This window comes from Brienomyrus brachyistius, unplaced genomic scaffold (assembly GCF_023856365.1).
Source record: "Brienomyrus brachyistius isolate T26 unplaced genomic scaffold, BBRACH_0.4 scaffold49, whole genome shotgun sequence".
Classification (NCBI taxonomy): Eukaryota; Metazoa; Chordata; class Actinopteri; order Osteoglossiformes; family Mormyridae; genus Brienomyrus; species Brienomyrus brachyistius.
Genome location: NW_026042324.1, coordinates 111,850 through 134,061, shown reverse-complemented (window position 1 = coordinate 134,061; position 22,212 = coordinate 111,850).

The following is a 22,212-nucleotide window of genomic DNA, read 5'->3' as shown; positions in this document are numbered from 1 at the left end:
ATTCATTTATTGTTTTGCATTGTTCCTGGAATAATGTGATTGCACATTTTATTCATCGACGTTTAATCCGTTGCATGTTATAAACTGTAAAAAGGCTAGTATTGTGTCTTTTCTTACAGTTGTTTTCAATTGCTAAGACAGGGTAGTATCTAGGGTAGCATCTCCACATGCCTGATCCATCCTTGGCATTGCTCTGGAGGAATATCCTGGCATCCAACATTCATTGTTTGATCTTGTGTCAACTGACATAATTTCTTTGTATTATGTGTTTTTTACAATCTGTTTTAGAAAGGGTCTTGATAGTGATTTAGCAAAATGACATGTTTCAGTTTTGACTGTCTTATTAGCAGTTTTTGGGTCAGTATGTAGGTATGTGCAAATTGGCCTCTGAAAATGTAATATTGTGAGTGAGACAGGAATCCATGGCTTTTGAAGCATTTAGTCATTGATTGCATTTTGTATGAAAGCAAAGTGAAATGCTAAACAGTTTAGCCCACATAAGTAAATGTTGTGGTGACTGCATGAAGAGTTTTGAGAAAGCAACTTCAGTATTGCAGTATTTGTCTTAGCAAATGAAAAAAAAACCTGTAAAATTCACACTGCCTTTCCAAACTGATTGGTGTGAAGAGCAGTGACAGACAGTCCAGACTGATGGGCCATTGACAGTATGCAAAGGTCTGGTGACTCCAAAGTCACTTCAAAGTTGTAACACTTTAGTAATCAAACCTCATACAATTTTCTGAATGTCTCATTCACCTTTGTGTAGCCATCCCCTATGTCTGTAAGCTTCAGAACTCAAGCTTAGGCTAGAAATATTTATAATGTGATTTTTTACAATTTGTCAGCACCACTGAAAATAAGTTTTTGAAAAGTGTATGTTTAAAGTAGATTTTAACAAAAAAAAAAATATATATATAGAATAATCACATTCTAAATGTTGACAGATTATTGGTGCTGAGTTTGTGCTGAATAAAAGCATTCGTAGCACTTTGGGATAAATGTTTTTTAGACAGGTGAAATATTTAACAGTTTTTCTGAATTGCTGAAATATTAGAAATCGTTTTGGGAACAAAACTGCCGATTGCCAAAAGTCATTTATTGAATCAGTTACTTCTTTGGCAAAACTTTAAACCATGGTCACCTAGTTAGACACAATTTGCAGATCTCAGTCATCCTTTTTGCAAAACTCAAAACACATTCCCATTCATCAAAACACATTTTGCGCTATGGTGAACTTTGATGCAAAATAGAAAACACAGGCCACAGAAGTTAAGCGCAGCCAGCACACAGTAGTCATTTGAACACAATGACTCAAAACTATTCACACACATTTCTAAACATTTGAGGAAGCCAAAGAGTGACTAGAACATAGAATACGTGCCATAGAAGGATAGGAGTTGCATTTTGAAGTCAAGGTACAAATGGGTCACACAGAGGATTCTTTCTGCATCACTCAACAAGGGATAGCATCGCTAGACCCAGCCCTGAGACATGGCGATGAGGCAGGATGAATATTCTTCTGTGACTCTGGCTTGGCAGTTGCACAACATTTTACTGTAATATGCCTCTCGTTTGTTTACTTTTTGGCGTTGTTCTTTACAGTCACTTTTCTGGAGTACTGAGTATGGCAAACGTTACATATTAATTATCAGTCATATGGTAGACGACCATAATTTTTTTTAACTATTATTATAGTCTTACGGTTTCTCATTTACATGTCAACAACAGTTTTGATTGGTACTGTTTTCATTTTTTGCTGTAGAGTGCTATGACTGTTCAGTAGTGTACCTTTACCCAACTGACGAGATGCATGGTCTGAAAACAGTGTTTGCTTTTGAGCAAAGATAATATAGTTTTGAGAAGATTGTTTGATTTTGCAAGACAAGCGTAAGGTTTTGTGAGTTTAGCTTGAATTTTAGAGTTTGTGCTTAGTGGTTTGATTACAGGAGATGAGAGATTTTAGGACATGTGTTTTAGCAATTCAGAAAAACAGTAAAATGTCAAGGCCTGTCAGACTACTTTGAAAGTGGGTGAGAGGCCTCAGACTCCATAGGGTTACAGTAAATACTTGTTATGCTATGTTTCTTTTATGTTCCTCTTTTTGTGTCTGGTACTATGACAAAAAATCCCAGTCTATCTATCTAGTGCTACTTCATTATCCCATTGTCTTTCTGCAATGTTCTCATGTACAGTACTGTCAGCAAAACAGCATGATACTACCACCACCATGCTTGACCGTTGGTTCAGTGTTCTTAGGTTAAGAAAACAACCTCACCTTGATCCCCTGCAAACATATCTCTTTTCATTGTGGCCAAGCAGAGAAGTTTATGACAGATTCACACGTCATCGTGACTGCCCCCAGCCCTCCTGTGAATGTGCAGCCATCAGCAGCCTTTCAGACTGTTAGCCAGAAGGAAAGACAGAACAGACTAAGGAATGCGTCCGTTTTATTCAAGCACAGTACAGAACCATAAGCATTTTTATTTTTCATTTTCCACTCTGTCCACCTTTATTCTCCACAAGCAACCGTATTACTTTGTTTAGGCCTGTAATTATTGTATTGCACACATCTTGGGTCCGCCTTATCTCCAAAAGGTGAAGTAAAATACAAAATTCTAATTTCATCAATAAACTGACTAAAACACATTTTGCTAGTTTTAGGCCATCTTTGCCTCACAACAGAAACAATTTCTTACATTTCTCAGGCCATCTATTGCAGTGTAGTCAGTTTATTAATGAAATTGGAATTTTGTCTAAATATAAGAAAATTATACTTCCTTAGATTTTCATTTTCTGCAGTGGAGTTACAATACCTGATTTCAGGTAAGTCATTTCTGCTTCCATAATCACTGCTCTCCCTGGTGGATGGATAAATCATTGCAAGTACTTTACACACATCATCGTGGGGGATCTCATTATAGCCAAGGTGCCACCCAAGGCCCAGCAGGGACCTGTCATGGACCAGCCAAGGACCAGCCAAGGCCCCATCATGGAAACAGGGGAAAATTCAAGCGGCTACATCTGTAAATTTGGTGCACATGAACCTTTCCAGTGTTGTTTTTCGCTGTTGTTCTGCATATCAGGGAATCTGTGCACTACATGGTGTGTTTTTATAGGTCAAGTTCCCCTGCTGAAATGCAGGCAGCCCAATTCAAGACCAGCGCATAAGTCTCCCAAGCATGTGTTTCCTATATCCGATAAGATGGCAGAATTTCTCTCAATGTGCAATACTGACTGCCAAGTGCGATATCTGTGATGTATGTGATGTACTTTTCTTGTAGAGTGACATAAGGATTCACTTTAATTAAATGTGTGTCCCCTATCTTTATAATCCAAAAGGACGAACCAGTACCAGCAGTGGAGGCCGTCAGAAGAAATGCCGCACTGGGCCACCGGCACCCAGCTCCCAAACCATATCTGGATCTGCTCCCATCCCGTTGGCGACCAGCAGGGCTCAGCAGGGCAGAAGACGCCGTAGAAATACGGCGGGAGGCCGGTCAGGCCGTAGAAAGAAGTGTAAAAAACAGAAGGGGCCATTTACAAAAAATTTGCAGAACCTGCTAACCTTCAGTAACCCCTTTGATTCAATCCAGGTGGGTGACAAGATCCCGTGTGTGGATCTCACCCAGAGTGACGACGAGGTTGCTACCATCCTGTGTCGCACTCCATCAATGTCAGAGCCTGAGCCCTGCTCACCAGCCTTCTCCTCCACTTCCTTCTTATTTCCATCACCAGTCCCATCCTCTTTTGCCTCCTCTCCATCCCCATCTTTTTTTACAGACTCTCCTCCTCCGTCACCATGTGTAGTCTCACCTGTAAGCCCATCTCCACACCCATCTTCACCTCCAGCCACAGTTCATCCCACCCCTCTGTATCAGGTTCCAGCGCAAGCTGCAGCCCCCTCATCTGAGCTGGTTACGGGTCCGACACCCCTACTTATTTCCCCTTCTGTTGTTTTTGAGAAAATGGAAAGATTCAATAAGATGCATAACTTTTATCTATGCAACTATTCTAAAATGACCTATGATGCCAAGTGCCTTGCTCATTACTGGTGTAATCAGTTTTGGAATGATTTTCAACATGCAGTTTACATCTGCAAGCAGGGGAAGAATCAAAATTCAGAGAATCACTACTCATATGGTGATAATGAGGGTGCCCAAGCTGAGCTGATATTTGATGATGAGGCGCTGGATCAGCTAAGTGCCATCCCCGGGGTCCTGGAGATGGCTGTGGAGATGGGCTATCAGTGTGATGTAAATAGTTTTTCATAGAACCTGTAAATAATTAGGTGAGACATCTCACAAGTACTTAGGATAATATAAGATTAAGGTAGTTTAACCTTATCTTAACTAATCCTAAGATTGTATGATATAAGATTACATAGGATAAGACTAAGAATAGGTTAAGATAAGGTTGTATATAATGTAAGATAACATAGAATAAGATAAGACTAAGATAGGATAAGTTAAGATTAAAGTAAGATAGTATGACATAAGATTACATAGGATAAGATAAGAATAGGTTAAGATAAGACTTCTTATTCTTGTTTTTCTATTAAATAAATATGGATTATTTTGCGTATGGTTTGTGTCTGTGAGGTTATTTAAAATATTGTGAAGTTTGACACAAAATTTGATTAGTTTAAATAATGATTGGTTAAACTGATGTACATGTAGAGAATTGTAGTGGTCTTGCTATTGAATTAAAGGACTCTTCAGATCTCAAGTGCAGTGCAAAAAGTATAGAGGGGTAATTCATTAAATGCTGCACGCACAGGGACATTTTTTTGGTGTTAAATCCAAATTACATGACCATTCTACTGCAAATACAGGCCTTTAAGTTTAAAGGTGCCATGGAACTCTACTTTGAAAGCTTGTGAAACAGCAAAAAAGTTGTTGTTTCTTTGTTTTCTGCACATGCGTCCACCAACCGGAAGGAGCCAGAGAGTGGCATTAAGAGTCTGCAGCTGTGTATTATTGCAACAGTAGACTAAGCTAATTTCCTAGATCCTTAAATTTGCAAGCACTCATTTGAAGAGACAATGAACCTTTACCATATGTAAACTTAATCAACTTAAAACACATAAAAGACATTCTCCTTCACCTTCTCCCTTATACTACAAGCCTTCCATTTCAGTTTAGCTGATTTTTAACACAGCTGACTTCTCCACTTGTAATGAATCCTGCATATGTGACAAACCACGATACACCACTGCCTGGTCATGCCTGTGAAGTTAACTAGAATGTCACTAGCAGGCTGGCAAATTAATCCACAAGTTGTAGAGTACAGCACTGCTGCTTGCTAATTGCTTTATTTTTCCCGCCTATAATGACATTCAGTGAGGAATATTTGATAGCGTACTTTCCTGCATACTTTGTCAATTTGCACCAGGCACCAACGCAGCTTCTCCCCTTGGTTTACTAGTCATGGGAAAACAATGTTCGCGGTGAGCAAGCTGGGCCCAACAGGGTGTGTCACGTGACTTACTTGCATCTTGCCACAGGCAGTGATGGGCTATATTAAAATGTCTGTAAGCCTAGTGATAAAGGTCCTTAAAATGACAGAAAGCAAACTAATAAATAAAACTACACATTTTTGTTAATACTTTCAAATGCGTCAGACACATACAGTAAGATCTCTCAAAGTATTTTCTGACATTTTTTTTTCCCGCCCACTAAAATACAAATCAGAAAATGCTCAGAAGCAATTACACATGTATTCTAAATACGTTGAACTACATCCACACTAGGGAAACTTAAAATATTATCTTGACAGTTGGTTAAAACCAGGCACAACTTGAGGAATAATGGAACTCAAAATGGGCTGGGATATCCCTGATCTGTCTGCCAGTTCCTTTCGGTATGTTCCGCGACAAATTCATCGTTCAGTTCTACCAGAATCACTCTTGGCACTCTGAAAGAGCGGATAAGCCACAAATCATCACTGGGAAGATAATCATTGTCATCTCTAAATACTCCCTCCCTTAATATTTGGGCACAATGTCCTCTGCCATAATCAAGCTGCATGTTATGGATTTTTACACTGATGGTTCACACTCTTCCCCAATCAGGAACCGTGGGTTGACAGATTGATCCGCGCTGCAGTGAACGCCCAGACCACCGCTTATAATGCTGGTCTCAACACTGGACTTTCTACTACGGCGCTGTGGAGAGCATCCCGACTCAGAACATTACTTCCTGATTTGGGAATAGCTGTGTTCAGGATCGAAAAGCCTGCAATTATTTAAATCTGATTTTAGGAAAACTTGTCATGGTATAAAAAGCACACCACCAAATGCATGAAATCTGAGTAAAATGTTTACCTTTTTAACGCAACCATAATAGAGGGGTCTGCATTTGCATTTATCACAGTCCCTGTAACAATCTAACATCATAGCACCACAACTATTGCGGATTCAGCCAACGGTGGCAACGTTACTAGCCAGCAGCGTTGTGCAGGTTACTGGAAATTACTAGTTATCAATTACTGCATATAAAAGTACTTATAACGAGGGTGGGACTGGGCCATGAGTCTGCGAGGAGTTTCGACGTGTGGTGGGTGCGGCAAGGGGCAGCATCAGCGCATGCTCCCCCAGCTTGACCTAACCTGTATATATATATATATATATATATATGTATATATATAGCCTGATAAAGGAAGATAAGAGTGGGCTAAAGGTTGCATATTGATCACTTTAACATCGCGCCAACATCGGGGGAATATGGAATCAAATGATCGGTGGCGATGTTTCTGCAACACAGAGATGTTTGCTGATGGGTTTTCAAGCATCGCGGAGATATAGTGCCAATGCATGTGTGCTCTCTGGCTAGTTATATTATTTCAGCGTTGCAGCCATGACAGTGCCATACAATACAACCGTCTAATTGTATCTGTCAGCGTACCTACAATATCACACATTCATCACGCCACGGTGAGGTCGGATGGCGTTACATCATAAACAGGAAATTAGGGGAACATGCTAACACTGATATCTCTTCAAGCCATCATTAGTGGCTCCCTCATCTGGCCTCAGAAGTGGTTGCATCCCAGAGCCACCTGCTGGTCTTGGTGGCACTTCAGTGTTTGCCTGTAGAGGAGATGCTCAGTGGCAGTGATGGTGGGAGTCCCAGATGAGACAAGATGAGCACAGAGCTGTCCAGCCCATTGTTGCCAAAGGTCACATTCTACCAGAATGCCCTGACACTAACTTCCAAACATCCCACGGACCCCAGCTATCCCCTGTAGGGAAACTGAATAAGAAGCCTTTACCCTGGGCAGAAAATGCATTGTTTGTACAGTACGTCTTAGTGACAGAGTACCAATTTCAGAGGGCATTTTGTTGAAAAACATGCAGTGAAATATCTAATAACGATATCGGAACATTCAAACACAGCATACAATACAGTTTGCAAATGTAAACAGTTTTATTTAAAAGGACAGTTTAATTTCAGAGCCAATGGCCGTGTGACCAAAAACATTTGAATCATTATTATTCTCTTAGTAAAATGAAAAGCAGAAAACATTCCTGGAGCCTTCAATTTAGCGTGCACAGTGCCCTCTACAGGATTCTGTCGAAACAGCATCCCCGTCAGCCTCGTTCGCAGAACGTAGGAGTTCTTTTCCCAGCGTACCCTTTTCTTTATAAATCCCAAAATCTCCTTACAAATGTAAGTATGAATGTTTGTCATCTTTTTCGGTCACACGAAGCCTTTATAAATGAGATTCCCCCATTAATGCGTTTACATGGCTATGCTCTGTAACTGCGCCATTAAAAACACATGAAAACATCTTAATTGCGTCAAGGCACGTAAACGTAGTCACATGACAAAAGATAACTTCGTGACTTAGCAAAGTGCAGGTTCTTCGTTTCCTCTGTGTGGACCATAGAGCTGTGTATCCGAGTCTGACGACCCGCCACGTTTTAAGATACAGAGAATACACGTCAATATGCTGCTATATTTTGGAATTTTTTTAATCTGATCTCAGGAAAACTTGTCAAGGTATAAAAAGCACACCGCCATGAAATCTGAGTACAAATGTTTGCTTTTTTTTTTAACGCAACCATAATAGAGGGGTCTGCATTTATCACAGTCCCTGTAACAATCTAACATCATAGCACCATAACTACTGCGGATTCAGCCAACGGCGGCAACGTCACTAGTCAGCAGTGTTGTGCAGGTTACTGGAAATTACTACTCATCAATTACCGCATATAAATGTACTTTTAATACGGGTGGGATTGGACCATGTGTCTGCCAGGAGTTTCGACGTGTGGTGGGTGCAAATGGTCGGTGGCGATGTTTCTGCAACACAGAGATGTTTGCTGATGGGTTTTCAAGCATCGCGGAGACATAGTGCCAATGCATGTGTGCTCTCTGGCTAGTTATATTATTTCAGTGTTGCAGCTATGACAGTGCCAGACAATACAACCGTCTAATTGTATCTATCAGCGTACCTACAATACCACCCATTCATTGCGCCATGGTGAGGTCGGGTGGCGTTACATCATAAACGGGAAATTAAGGGAACATGCTGCCTTTATCCATTAATATTTTCACGCAAGACAAAGGTAAAGAGTGCATTTAAATTTCAGCACCTTCCGTGTTTTTTAATGGCAATTAGTTACATTACTCCTTACAGACAAGAGTAGTGGGATTATAGTAACGCCTTACTACCAACACTGCTAGGCTTGCTAATGCTAACGTTAGCAGTACAGCCTTATGCTACTTCCTCTCGCAAGATAAGATAGCGTTACTGTCACTGTGCAAATACAATGAGATGTCTTTGGAGCAAGGCTGTCGACGCCATGTTAAGGATAAAAGTACAAGTAAAATACAATATAAAATCAAAGAAACATACACCAACAGTAAAGAAGAACAAGGATGCGTAAAATACTGGTACCGGAAGCAAATAAACCAATAAAACACAGTCAGAGGAACACTGGAGAGTTCGGAGCAGCTGCGAATGTGCCGCCATCATTGTTCAGAATTCTTCACTTTGCGTTGCTACAGTGGAAGAGTGAAATGGCTGAAGATGGATTAGAGAATTTTCCAAGTGTGCTAAACATTCAGTTGTAAATAAAAACCAGTGTGAGATAAGAACGTCTCCTCGCCATTTCCTTCTATTCTGATTGAATGGGTCGCTTAACGATCGCTGTGAATTCTGGGAGTCTGTGGAACGTCACGTCTGCAGCTCTCGCGTTACTTGCTGCCAGGAAGGAATTCTATTTAAATACTTCAATACATTTTATTTATAACATTTTCTGTTTTTAGGCGTGTCTTCTAAATTTACGGTGCTTCTATTATCTTTCCGCGCTTTTGTCAATATATATCGTGTGTCTGGTCATTTGATTAAAGTGCTTGAAGACTTTGCCACGCGCTGACACTAATCGACCACCATATCTTAGCAACCGCATCATAACAATTCTAATTCCGTTTCGAGTTTTGATTCAAACATTCAAAGCAGCTCAGATTTGCACTTTCCCAGCAAAAGACAAGACGCGAAAGATGTCTGCCTTCATCTACCTGCGGAGAATCGACTGGCTCCTGCCAAATGACGCCGTCAGTGTCCGGATTGCTCCGGAAGACATCCCCGGTTCAGTCAGCCATGGTAAGAACGGCAAAATGATGCCTAGAATATCTCAGCACTCGAAGAATGAAAGTCAGAACAGGCTTGGCTGGTCTTGTTGAATCTTGCAGTCTGTGATAACTATCTTATTTTGGAACTACGTGTCTTAGGATACTAAATAATAAAATGGTTCACCTTTAGCCCAACGGTGATTTGTTACCATGAAGCAGTAAAAATACGGGGCTCTTTTCAGCATGTCTGCTGTACTGCACAATGAAATCCGTAAAATCTGTGGCTGTGATGTGTTTGAACATAACAGGAAAGCGACGTCAAATGGTAAGGTAACAGGTGAACATGTCCCACATTGGCAAAAGCCAGCCAACGGGAGTAACCCCCCTCCTTCTGGGGGTGTGCCTAAATTCTCGTCTGAACGCGCTCATTTATTCACTTGCAGGGTGTTGCCATGAGATGGCGCTTTCTTTACAAAAACACATTTTAGTTGTGGTCACAAGTTCATACACAAGTACAACAAGTATCAACGAGAATCTTTTGGTAGCCATTAGCAAGCTTCTGGCATAATTGATACTTTAAAGTAAACTGAAGCTACAGCCAAAGTTTTTACAACACCGGAGACAAACAGGGCTAGGTACTTGGATAGCGAGCATGCCGGTACATACTAATCCAGCGCTATGATGTCATACAGTAACGAGACAGGAACTGTTTTGAAGCTTGGCATCCTGATCAGGAGTGACAATTTGTTGTTCTAATATTCATTTATTGTTTTGCATTGTTCCTGGAATAATGTGATTGCACATTTTATTCATCGACGTTTAATCCGTTGCATGTTATAAACTGTAAAAAGGCTAGTATTGTGTCTTTTCTTACAGTTGTTTTCAATTGCTAAGACAGGGTAGTATCTAGGGTAGCATCTCCACATGCCTGATCCATCCTTGGCATTGCTCTGGAGGAATATCCTGGCATCCAACATTCATTGTTTGATCTTGTGTCAACTGACATAATTTCTTTGTATTATGTGTTTTTTACAATCTGTTTTAGAAAGGGTCTTGATAGTGATTTAGCAAAATGACATGTTTCAGTTTTGACTGTCTTATTAGCAGTTTTTGGGTCAGTATGTAGGTATGTGCAAATTGGCCTCTGAAAATGTAATATTGTGAGTGAGACAGGAATCCATGGCTTTTGAAGCATTTAGTCATTGATTGCATTTTGTATGAAAGCAAAGTGAAATGCTAAACAGTTTAGCCCACATAAGTAAATGTTGTGGTGACTGCATGAAGAGTTTTGAGAAAGCAACTTCAGTATTGCAGTATTTGTCTTAGCAAATGAAAAAAAAACCTGTAAAATTCACACTGCCTTTCCAAACTGATTGGTGTGAAGAGCAGTGACAGACAGTCCAGACTGATGGGCCATTGACAGTATGCAAAGGTCTGGTGACTCCAAAGTCACTTCAAAGTTGTAACACTTTAGTAATCAAACCTCATACAATTTTCTGAATGTCTCATTCACCTTTGTGTAGCCATCCCCTATGTCTGTAAGCTTCAGAACTCAAGCTTAGGCTAGAAATATTTATAATGTGATTTTTTACAATTTGTCAGCACCACTGAAAATAAGTTTTTGAAAAGTGTATGTTTAAAGTAGATTTTAACAAAAAAAAAATATATATATAGAATAATCACATTCTAAATGTTGACAGATTATTGGTGCTGAGTTTGTGCTGAATAAAAGCATTCGTAGCACTTTGGGATAAATGTTTTTTAGACAGGTGAAATATTTAACAGTTTTTCTGAATTGCTGAAATATTAGAAATCGTTTTGGGAACAAAACTGCCGATTGCCAAAAGTCATTTATTGAATCAGTTACTTCTTTGGCAAAACTTTAAACCATGGTCACCTAGTTAGACACAATTTGCAGATCTCAGTCATCCTTTTTGCAAAACTCAAAACACATTCCCATTCATCAAAACACATTTTGCGCTATGGTGAACTTTGATGCAAAATAGAAAACACAGGCCACAGAAGTTAAGCGCAGCCAGCACACAGTAGTCATTTGAACACAATGACTCAAAACTATTCACACACATTTCTAAACATTTGAGGAAGCCAAAGAGTGACTAGAACATAGAATACGTGCCATAGAAGGATAGGAGTTGCATTTTGAAGTCAAGGTACAAATGGGTCACACAGAGGATTCTTTCTGCATCACTCAACAAGGGATAGCATCGCTAGACCCAGCCCTGAGACATGGCGATGAGGCAGGATGAATATTCTTCTGTGACTCTGGCTTGGCAGTTGCACAACATTTTACTGTAATATGCCTCTCGTTTGTTTACTTTTTGGCGTTGTTCTTTACAGTCACTTTTCTGGAGTACTGAGTATGGCAAACGTTACATATTAATTATCAGTCATATGGTAGACGACCATAATTTTTTTTAACTATTATTATAGTCTTACGGTTTCTCATTTACATGTCAACAACAGTTTTGATTGGTACTGTTTTCATTTTTTGCTGTAGAGTGCTATGACTGTTCAGTAGTGTACCTTTACCCAACTGACGAGATGCATGGTCTGAAAACAGTGTTTGCTTTTGAGCAAAGATAATATAGTTTTGAGAAGATTGTTTGATTTTGCAAGACAAGCGTAAGGTTTTGTGAGTTTAGCTTGAATTTTAGAGTTTGTGCTTAGTGGTTTGATTACAGGAGATGAGAGATTTTAGGACATGTGTTTTAGCAATTCAGAAAAACAGTAAAATGTCAAGGCCCGTCAGACTACTTTGAAAGTGGGTGAGAGGCCTCAGACTCCATAGGGTTACAGTAAATACTTGTTATGCTATGTTTCTTTTATGTTCCTCTTTTTGTGTCTGGTACTATGACAAAAAATCCCAGTCTATCTATCTAGTGCTACTTCATTATCCCATTGTCTTTCTGCAATGTTCTCATGTACAGTACTGTCAGCAAAACAGCATGATACTACCACCACCATGCTTGACCGTTGGTTCAGTGTTCTTAGGTTAAGAAAACAACCTCACCTTGATCCCCTGCAAACATATCTCTTTTCATTGTGGCCAAGCAGAGAAGTTTATGACAGATTCACACGTCATCGTGACTGCCCCCAGCCCTCCTGTGAATGTGCAGCCATCAGCAGCCTTTCAGACTGTTAGCCAGAAGGAAAGACAGAACAGACTAAGGAATGCGTCCGTTTTATTCAAGCACAGTACAGAACCATAAGCATTTTTATTTTTCATTTTCCACTCTGTCCACCTTTATTCTCCACAAGCAACCGTATTACTTTGTTTAGGCCTGTAATTATTGTATTGCACACATCTTGGGTCCGCCTTATCTCCAAAAGGTGAAGTAAAATACAAAATTCTAATTTCATCAATAAACTGACTAAAACACATTTTGCTAGTTTTAGGCCATCTTTGCCTCACAACAGAAACAATTTCTTACATTTCTCAGGCCATCTATTGCAGTGTAGTCAGTTTATTAATGAAATTGGAATTTTGTCTAAATATAAGAAAATTATACTTCCTTAGATTTTCATTTTCTGCAGTGGAGTTACAATACCTGATTTCAGGTAAGTCATTTCTGCTTCCATAATCACTGCTCTCCCTGGTGGATGGATAAATCATTGCAAGTACTTTACACACATCATCGTGGGGGATCTCATTATAGCCAAGGTGCCACCCAAGGCCCAGCAGGGACCTGTCATGGACCAGCCAAGGACCAGCCAAGGCCCCATCATGGAAACAGGGGAAAATTCAAGCGGCTACATCTGTAAATTTGGTGCACATGAACCTTTCCAGTGTTGTTTTTCGCTGTTGTTCTGCATATCAGGGAATCTGTGCACTACATGGTGTGTTTTTATAGGTCAAGTTCCCCTGCTGAAATGCAGGCAGCCCAATTCAAGACCAGCGCATAAGTCTCCCAAGCATGTGTTTCCTATATCCGATAAGATGGCAGAATTTCTCTCAATGTGCAATACTGACTGCCAAGTGCGATATCTGTGATGTATGTGATGTACTTTTCTTGTAGAGTGACATAAGGATTCACTTTAATTAAATGTGTGTCCCCTATCTTTATAATCCAAAAGGACGAACCAGTACCAGCAGTGGAGGCCGTCAGAAGAAATGCCGCACTGGGCCACCGGCACCCAGCTCCCAAACCATATCTGGATCTGCTCCCATCCCGTTGGCGACCAGCAGGGCTCAGCAGGGCAGAAGACGCCGTAGAAATACGGCGGGAGGCCGGTCAGGCCGTAGAAAGAAGTGTAAAAAACAGAAGGGGCCATTTACAAAAAATTTGCAGAACCTGCTAACCTTCAGTAACCCCTTTGATTCAATCCAGGTGGGTGACAAGATCCCGTGTGTGGATCTCACCCAGAGTGACGACGAGGTTGCTACCATCCTGTGTCGCACTCCATCAATGTCAGAGCCTGAGCCCTGCTCACCAGCCTTCTCCTCCACTTCCTTCTTATTTCCATCACCAGTCCCATCCTCTTTTGCCTCCTCTCCATCCCCATCTTTTTTTACAGACTCTCCTCCTCCGTCACCATGTGTAGTCTCACCTGTAAGCCCATCTCCACACCCATCTTCACCTCCAGCCACAGTTCATCCCACCCCTCTGTATCAGGTTCCAGCGCAAGCTGCAGCCCCCTCATCTGAGCTGGTTACGGGTCCGACACCCCTACTTATTTCCCCTTCTGTTGTTTTTGAGAAAATGGAAAGATTCAATAAGATGCATAACTTTTATCTATGCAACTATTCTAAAATGACCTATGATGCCAAGTGCCTTGCTCATTACTGGTGTAATCAGTTTTGGAATGATTTTCAACATGCAGTTTACATCTGCAAGCAGGGGAAGAATCAAAATTCAGAGAATCACTACTCATATGGTGATAATGAGGGTGCCCAAGCTGAGCTGATATTTGATGATGAGGCGCTGGATCAGCTAAGTGCCATCCCCGGGGTCCTGGAGATGGCTGTGGAGATGGGCTATCAGTGTGATGTAAATAGTTTTTCATAGAACCTGTAAATAATTAGGTGAGACATCTCACAAGTACTTAGGATAATATAAGATTAAGGTAGTTTAACCTTATCTCAACTAATCCTAAGATTGTATGATATAAGATTACATAGGATAAGACTAAGAATAGGTTAAGATAAGGTTGTATATAATGTAAGATAACATAGAATAAGATAAGACTAAGATAGGATAAGTTAAGATTAAAGTAAGATAGTATGACATAAGATTACATAGGATAAGATAAAAATAGGTTAAGATAAGACTTCTTATTCTTGTTTTTCTATTAAATAAATATGGATTATTTTGCGTATGGTTTGTGTCTGTGAGGTTATTTAAAATATTGTGAAGTTTGACACAAAATTTGATTAGTTTAAATAATGATTGGTTAAACTGATGTACATGTAGAGAATTGTAGTGGTCTTGCTATTGAATTAAAGGACTCTTCAGATCTCAAGTGCAGTGCAAAAAGTATAGAGGGGTAATTCATTAAATGCTGCACGCACAGGGACATTTTTTTGGTGTTAAATCCAAATTGCATGACCATTCTACTGCAAATACAGGCCTTTAAGTTTAAAGGTGCCATGGAACTCTACTTTGAAAGCTTGTGAAACAGCAAAAAAGTTGTTGTTTCTTTGTTTTCTGCACATGCGTCCACCAACCGGAAGGAGCCAGAGAGTGGCATTAAGAGTCTGCAGCTGTGTATTATTGCAACAGTAGACTAAGCTAATTTCCTAGATCCTTAAATTTGCAAGCACTCATTTGAAGAGACAATGAACCTTTACCATATGTAAACTTAATCAACTTAAAACACATAAAAGACATTCTCCTTCACCTTCTCCCTTATACTACAAGCCTTCCATTTCAGTTTAGCTGATTTTTAACACAGCTGACTTCTCCACTTGTAATGAATCCTGCATATGTGACAAACCACGATACGCCACTGCCTGGTCATGCCTGTGAAGTTAACTAGAATGTCACTAGCAGGCTGGCAAATTAATCCACAAGTTGTAGAGTACAGCACTGCTGCTTGCTAATTGCTTTATTTTTCCCGCCTATAATGACATTCAGTGAGGAATATTTGATAGCGTACTTTCCTGCATACTTTGTCAATTTGCACCAGGCACCAACGCAGCTTCTCCCCTTGGTTTACTAGTCATGGGAAAACAATGTTCGCGGTGAGCAAGCTGGGCCCAACAGGGTGTGTCACGTGACTTACTTGCATCTTGCCACAGGCAGTGATGGGCTATATTAAAATGTCTGTAAGCCTAGTGATAAAGGTCCTTAAAATGACAGAAAGCAAACTAATAAATAAAACTACACATTTTTGTTAATACTTTCAAATGCGTCAGACACATACAGTAAGATCTCTCAAAGTATTTTCTGACATTTTTTTTTCCCGCCCACTAAAATACAAATCAGAAAATGCTCAGAAGCAATTACACATGTATTCTAAATACGTTGAACTACATCCACACTAGGGAAACTTAAAATATTATCTTGACAGTTGGTTAAAACCAGGCACAACTTGAGGAATAATGGAACTCAAAATGGGCTGGGATATCCCTGATCTGTCTGCCAGTTCCTTTCGGTATGTTCCGCGACAAATTCATCGTTCAGTTCTACCAGAATCACTCTTGGCACTCTGAAAGAGCGGATAAGCCACAAATCATCACTGGGAAGATAATCATTGTCATCTCTAAATACTCCCTCCCTTAATATTTGGGCACAATGTCCTCTGCCATAATCAAGCTGCATGTTATGGATTTTTACACTGATGGTTCACACTCTTCCCCAATCAGGAACCGTGGGTTGACAGATTGATCCGCGCTGCAGTGAACGCCCAGACCACCGCTTATAATGCTGGTCTCAACACTGGACTTTCTACTACGGCGCTGTGGAGAGCATCCCGACTCAGAACATTACTTCCTGATTTGGGAATAGCTGTGTTCAGGATCGAAAAGCCTGCAATTATTTAAATCTGATTTTAGGAAAACTTGTCATGGTATAAAAAGCACACCACCAAATGCATGAAATCTGAGTAAAATGTTTACCTTTTTAACGCAACCATAATAGAGGGGTCTGCATTTGCATTTATCACAGTCCCTGTAACAATCTAACATCATAGCACCACAACTATTGCGGATTCAGCCAACGGTGGCAACGTTACTAGCCAGCAGCGTTGTGCAGGTTACTGGAAATTACTAGTTATCAATTACTGCATATAAAAGTACTTATAACGAGGGTGGGACTGGGCCATGAGTCTGCGAGGAGTTTCGACGTGTGGTGGGTGCGGCAAGGGGCAGCATCAGCGCATGCTCCCCCAGCTTGACCTAACCTGTATATATATATATATATATATGTATATATATAGCCTGATAAAGGAAGATAAGAGTGGGCTAAAGGTTGCATATTGATCACTTTAACATCGCGCCAACATCGGGGGAATATGGAATCAAATGATCGGTGGCGATGTTTCTGCAACACAGAGATGTTTGCTGATGGGTTTTCAAGCATCGCGGAGATATAGTGCCAATGCATGTGTGCTCTCTGGCTAGTTATATTATTTCAGCGTTGCAGCCATGACAGTGCCAGACAATACAACCGTCTAATTGTATCTGTCAGCGTACCTACAATATCACACATTCATCACGCCACGGTGAGGTCGGATGGCGTTACATCATAAACAGGAAATTAGGGGAACATGCTAACACTGATATCTCTTCAAGCCATCATTAGTGGCTCCCTCATCTGGCCTCAGAAGTGGTTGCATCCCAGAGCCACCTGCTGGTCTTGGTGGCACTTCAGTGTTTGCCTGTAGAGGAGATGCTCAGTGGCAGTGATGGTGGGAGTCCCAGATGAGACAAGATGAGCACAGAGCTGTCCAGCCCATTGTTGCCAAAGGTCACATTCTACCAGAATGCCCTGACACTAACTTCCAAACATCCCACGGACCCCAGCTATCCCCTGTAGGGAAACTGAATAAGAAGCCTTTACCCTGGGCAGAAAATGCATTGTTTGTACAGTACGTCTTAGTGACAGAGTACCAATTTCAGAGGGCATTTTGTTGAAAAACATGCAGTGAAATATCTAATAACGATATCGGAACATTCAAACACAGCATACAATACAGTTTGCAAATGTAAACAGTTTTATTTAAAAGGACAGTTTAATTTCAGAGCCAATGGCCGTGTGACCAAAAACATTTGAATCATTATTATTCTCTTAGTAAAATGAAAAGCAGAAAACATTCCTGGAGCCTTCAATTTAGCGTGCACAGTGCCCTCTACAGGATTCTGTCGAAACAGCATCCCCGTCAGCCTCGTTCGCAGAACGTAGGAGTTCTTTTCCCAGCGTACCCTTTTCTTTATAAATCCCAAAATCTCCTTACAAATGTAAGTATGAATGTTTGTCATCTTTTTCGGTCACACGAAGCCTTTATAAATGAGATTCCCCCATTAATGCGTTTACATGGCTATGCTCTGTAACTGCGCCATTAAAAACACATGAAAACATCTTAATTGCGTCAAGGCACGTAAACGTAGTCACATGACAAAAGATAACTTCGTGACTTAGCAAAGTGCAGGTTCTTCGTTTCCTCTGTGTGGACCATAGAGCTGTGTATCCGAGTCTGACGACCCGCCACGTTTTAAGATACAGAGAATACACGTCAATATGCTGCTATATTTTGGAATTTTTTTAATCTGATCTCAGGAAAACTTGTCAAGGTATAAAAAGCACACCGCCATGAAATCTGAGTACAAATGTTTGCTTTTTTTTTTTTTAACGCAACCATAATAGAGGGGTCTGCATTTATCACAGTCCCTGTAACAATCTAACATCATAGCACCATAACTACTGCGGATTCAGCCAACGGCGGCAACGTCACTAGTCAGCAGTGTTGTGCAGGTTACTGGAAATTACTACTCGTCAATTACCGCATATAAATGTACTTTTAATACGGGTGGGATTGGACCATGTGTCTGCCAGGAGTTTCGACGTGTGGTGGGTGCAAATGGTCGGTGGCGATGTTTCTGCAACACAGAGATGTTTGCTGATGGGTTTTCAAGCATCGCGGAGACATAGTGCCAATGCATGTGTGCTCTCTGGCTAGTTATATTATTTCAGTGTTGCAGCTATGACAGTGCCAGACAATACAACCGTCTAATTGTATCTATCAGCGTACCTACAATACCACCCATTCATTGCGCCATGGTGAGGTCGGGTGGCGTTACATCATAAACGGGAAATTAAGGGAACATGCTGCCTTTATCCATTAATATTTTCACGCAAGACAAAGGTAAAGAGTGCATTTAAATTTCAGCACCTTCCGTGTTTTTTAATGGCAATTAGTTACATTACTCCTTACAGACAAGAGTAGTGGGATTATAGTAACGCCTTACTACCAACACTGCTAGGCTTGCTAATGCTAACGTTAGCAGTACAGCCTTATGCTACTTCCTCTCGCAAGATAAGATAGCGTTACTGTCACTGTGCAAATACAATGAGATGTCTTTGGAGCAAGGCTGTCGACGCCATGTTAAGGATAAAAGTACAAGTAAAATACAATATAAAATCAAAGAAACATACACCAACAGTAAAGAAGAACAAGGATGCGTAAAATACTGGTACCGGTGTTGTGCCGAATTCTGCACCCCTGCCGTGAAATGCACCCCCTGTCGGGAGCGCGCACCGCTCTTTTCTTCTATTCGAAGTGGGAAAATACGTAGTTCCGTCAATCTAAATATGCAACAGAAATATTAAATTGCGTTTGCACATTTAGAAGACCACTGTCCCACTTCACGAAGGCTGCATTTAACCCATATAAAACTGATAAACTGTGACATGTAAACGATGAGCTCCGAACGAGAACGTAGGTGATTTATTTGTCTCGTCATCAGTTTACTAGTTTGAGAACAAGGAAGTCCTTCGCTTTAAGAATCAAAGCAAATTACACAGTATTATTCCCTATACATATCTAGTAATTATCTTTTTCCACAATGAAGAGAGTGTTCTGGTACAGTGATCCGAAATACCTAAACAAAAAAGATATTTATCTTTATGACGGCTAATCTGGCAGGAACTTCATTTCCATTCTCCCCTTTTATTCCATCACGAAATGCTGCTATCAAGCGACATATTTAAAGAAATAGATAATAATTAATTAATTTCATGAATGCCATATCACGTGCAGCGCGGGGGTGAGGGGGGGGGTGCATTTTACGGCAGCTTACTTCTTTCGTATTTAAGAAACTGGCTCAGTACCTGTGCTATTAGTACCTTACAAAGTTCGCTCTGTTTATTGATCTTGATCTATTGTGCAGGTTTATGAAAAGCATATTAGGAGGAGGTGAACTGACAGGAACATGCAGGGGTGGAAGGGGGTGTGTCCTTTAGCATAAGGGTATGCACCCTTTTTAAATCTATCTGCTAAGATAACAACATTAGGGGACCTGCCATGAATTGCACCCCCTTTGAATTCTTGAAGCATTTTGGTATCTAATCACCGGAGACAGAGATACAGGGGGGTACCATTCACGGCAGGGTACCTGCCGGGAATTGCACCCCCTTTGAATTCTGGGTCTGAATGTCCTACATAAATGAAATTTGCTCAGGTAGTACACTTTGCCATACAGAGTGTACTGTCCAAAGCATTTTGGGATCTAATCACCAGAAACAGAGATACAGGGGGGTGCCATTCACGGCAGGGTACCTGCCGGGAATTGCACCCCCTTTGAATTCTGGGTATGAATGTCCTACATAAATGAAATTTGCTCAGGTAGTACACTTTGCCATACAGAGTGTACTGTCCAAAGCATTTTGGGATCTAATCACCAGAAACAGAGATACAGGGGGGTGCCATTCACGGCAGGGTACCTGCCGGGAATTGCACCCCCTTTGAATTCTGGGTATGAATGTCCTACATAAATGAAATTTGCTCAGGTAGTACACTTTGCCATACAGTGTGTACTGTCCAAAGCATTTTGGGATCTAATCACCAGAAACAGAGATACAGGGGGGTGCCATTCACGGCAGGGTACCTGCCGGGAATTGCACCCCCTTTGAATTCTGGGTATGAATGTCCTACATAAATGAAATTTGCTCAGGTAGTACACTTTGCCATACAGAGTGTACTGTCCAAAGCATTTTGGGATCTAATCACCAGAAACAGAGATACAGGGGGGTGCCATTCACGGCAGGGTACCTGCCGGGAATTGCACCCCCTTTGAATTCTGGGTATGAATGTCCTACATAAATGAAATTTGCTCAGGTAGTACACTTTGCCATACAGTGTGTACTGTCCAAAGCATTTTGGGATCTAATCACCAGAAACAGAGATACAGGGGGGTGCCATTCACGGCAGGGTACCTGCCGGGAATTGCACCCCCTTTGAATTCTGGGTATGAATGTCCTACATAAATGAAATTTGCTCAGGTAGTACACTTTGCCATACAGAGTGTACTGTCCAAAGCATTTTGGGATCTAATCACCAGAAACAGAGATACAGGGGGGTGCCATTCACGGCAGGGTACCTGCCGGGAATTGCACCCCCTTTGAATTCTGGGTATGAATGTCCTACATAAATGAAATTTGCTCAGGTAGTACACTTTGCCATACAGAGTGTACTGTCCAAAGCATTTTGGGATCTAATCACCAGAAACAGAGATACAGGGGGGTGCCATTCACGGCAGGGTACCTGCCGGGAATTGCACCCCCTTTGAATTCTGGGTATGAATGTCCTACATAAATGAAATTTGCTCAGGTAGTACACTTTGCCATACAGTGTGTACTGTCCAAAGCATTTTGGGATCTAATCACCAGAAACAGAGATACAGGGGGGTGCCATTCACGGCAGGGTACCTGCCGGGAATTGCACCCCCTTTGAATTTTGCAGGAAAATGGACATCCAATTTTAAATTATTTAGGTTCCCCTGAATCACAATGTTTTATGGAGTGATCTACAGTTAGACAGATACAGAGCGCTCCGTTATGTCAGGATTCCTTTTTCAAGAAATGTAAATATCAATCGCTAAACTTATCATGTATGTTTTGGTACCAAGTTTGCATCATGATTCACAGTTAAAATTACAGTTTGAACGCCAATGATCTTGGATGCCAAAAAAATGAATATGCTGCCTCATGACAACACATGTAATGCACTGTACCTACACAGATTATGAAACAGACCTTGCTGATGTCAAGTGGGCATGAAATGGGATATAATGTAGAAACTTAACTTAATGTTCTAGTTATAATTATTCATTTCAACATTAAAGTTTTCCTATAGATATCATCTGAGATTCAATAGGCAAATTATTTTGTGAAGGCATAGAAACTTTAATAATAAATACAATTAATAATCCCAACAATGACTACAAACTAAACGCTTAATAAAATCAAAAGTTCACTTATTATTATGGATAATAATAATAATGTTAGAAAACAATTAGTTGCATTGTCAAATAAATAAGTAATTAATCCTACATGAAACACAAAACTAATAAAATGACAATTCCTTATGTGCATGCTGGACAAATATAGTCCTGATCAATAGGAGGATTCTGCATGCAGTCATGGTGGTACCATCTGCTGCAAACATCACAGCAGAC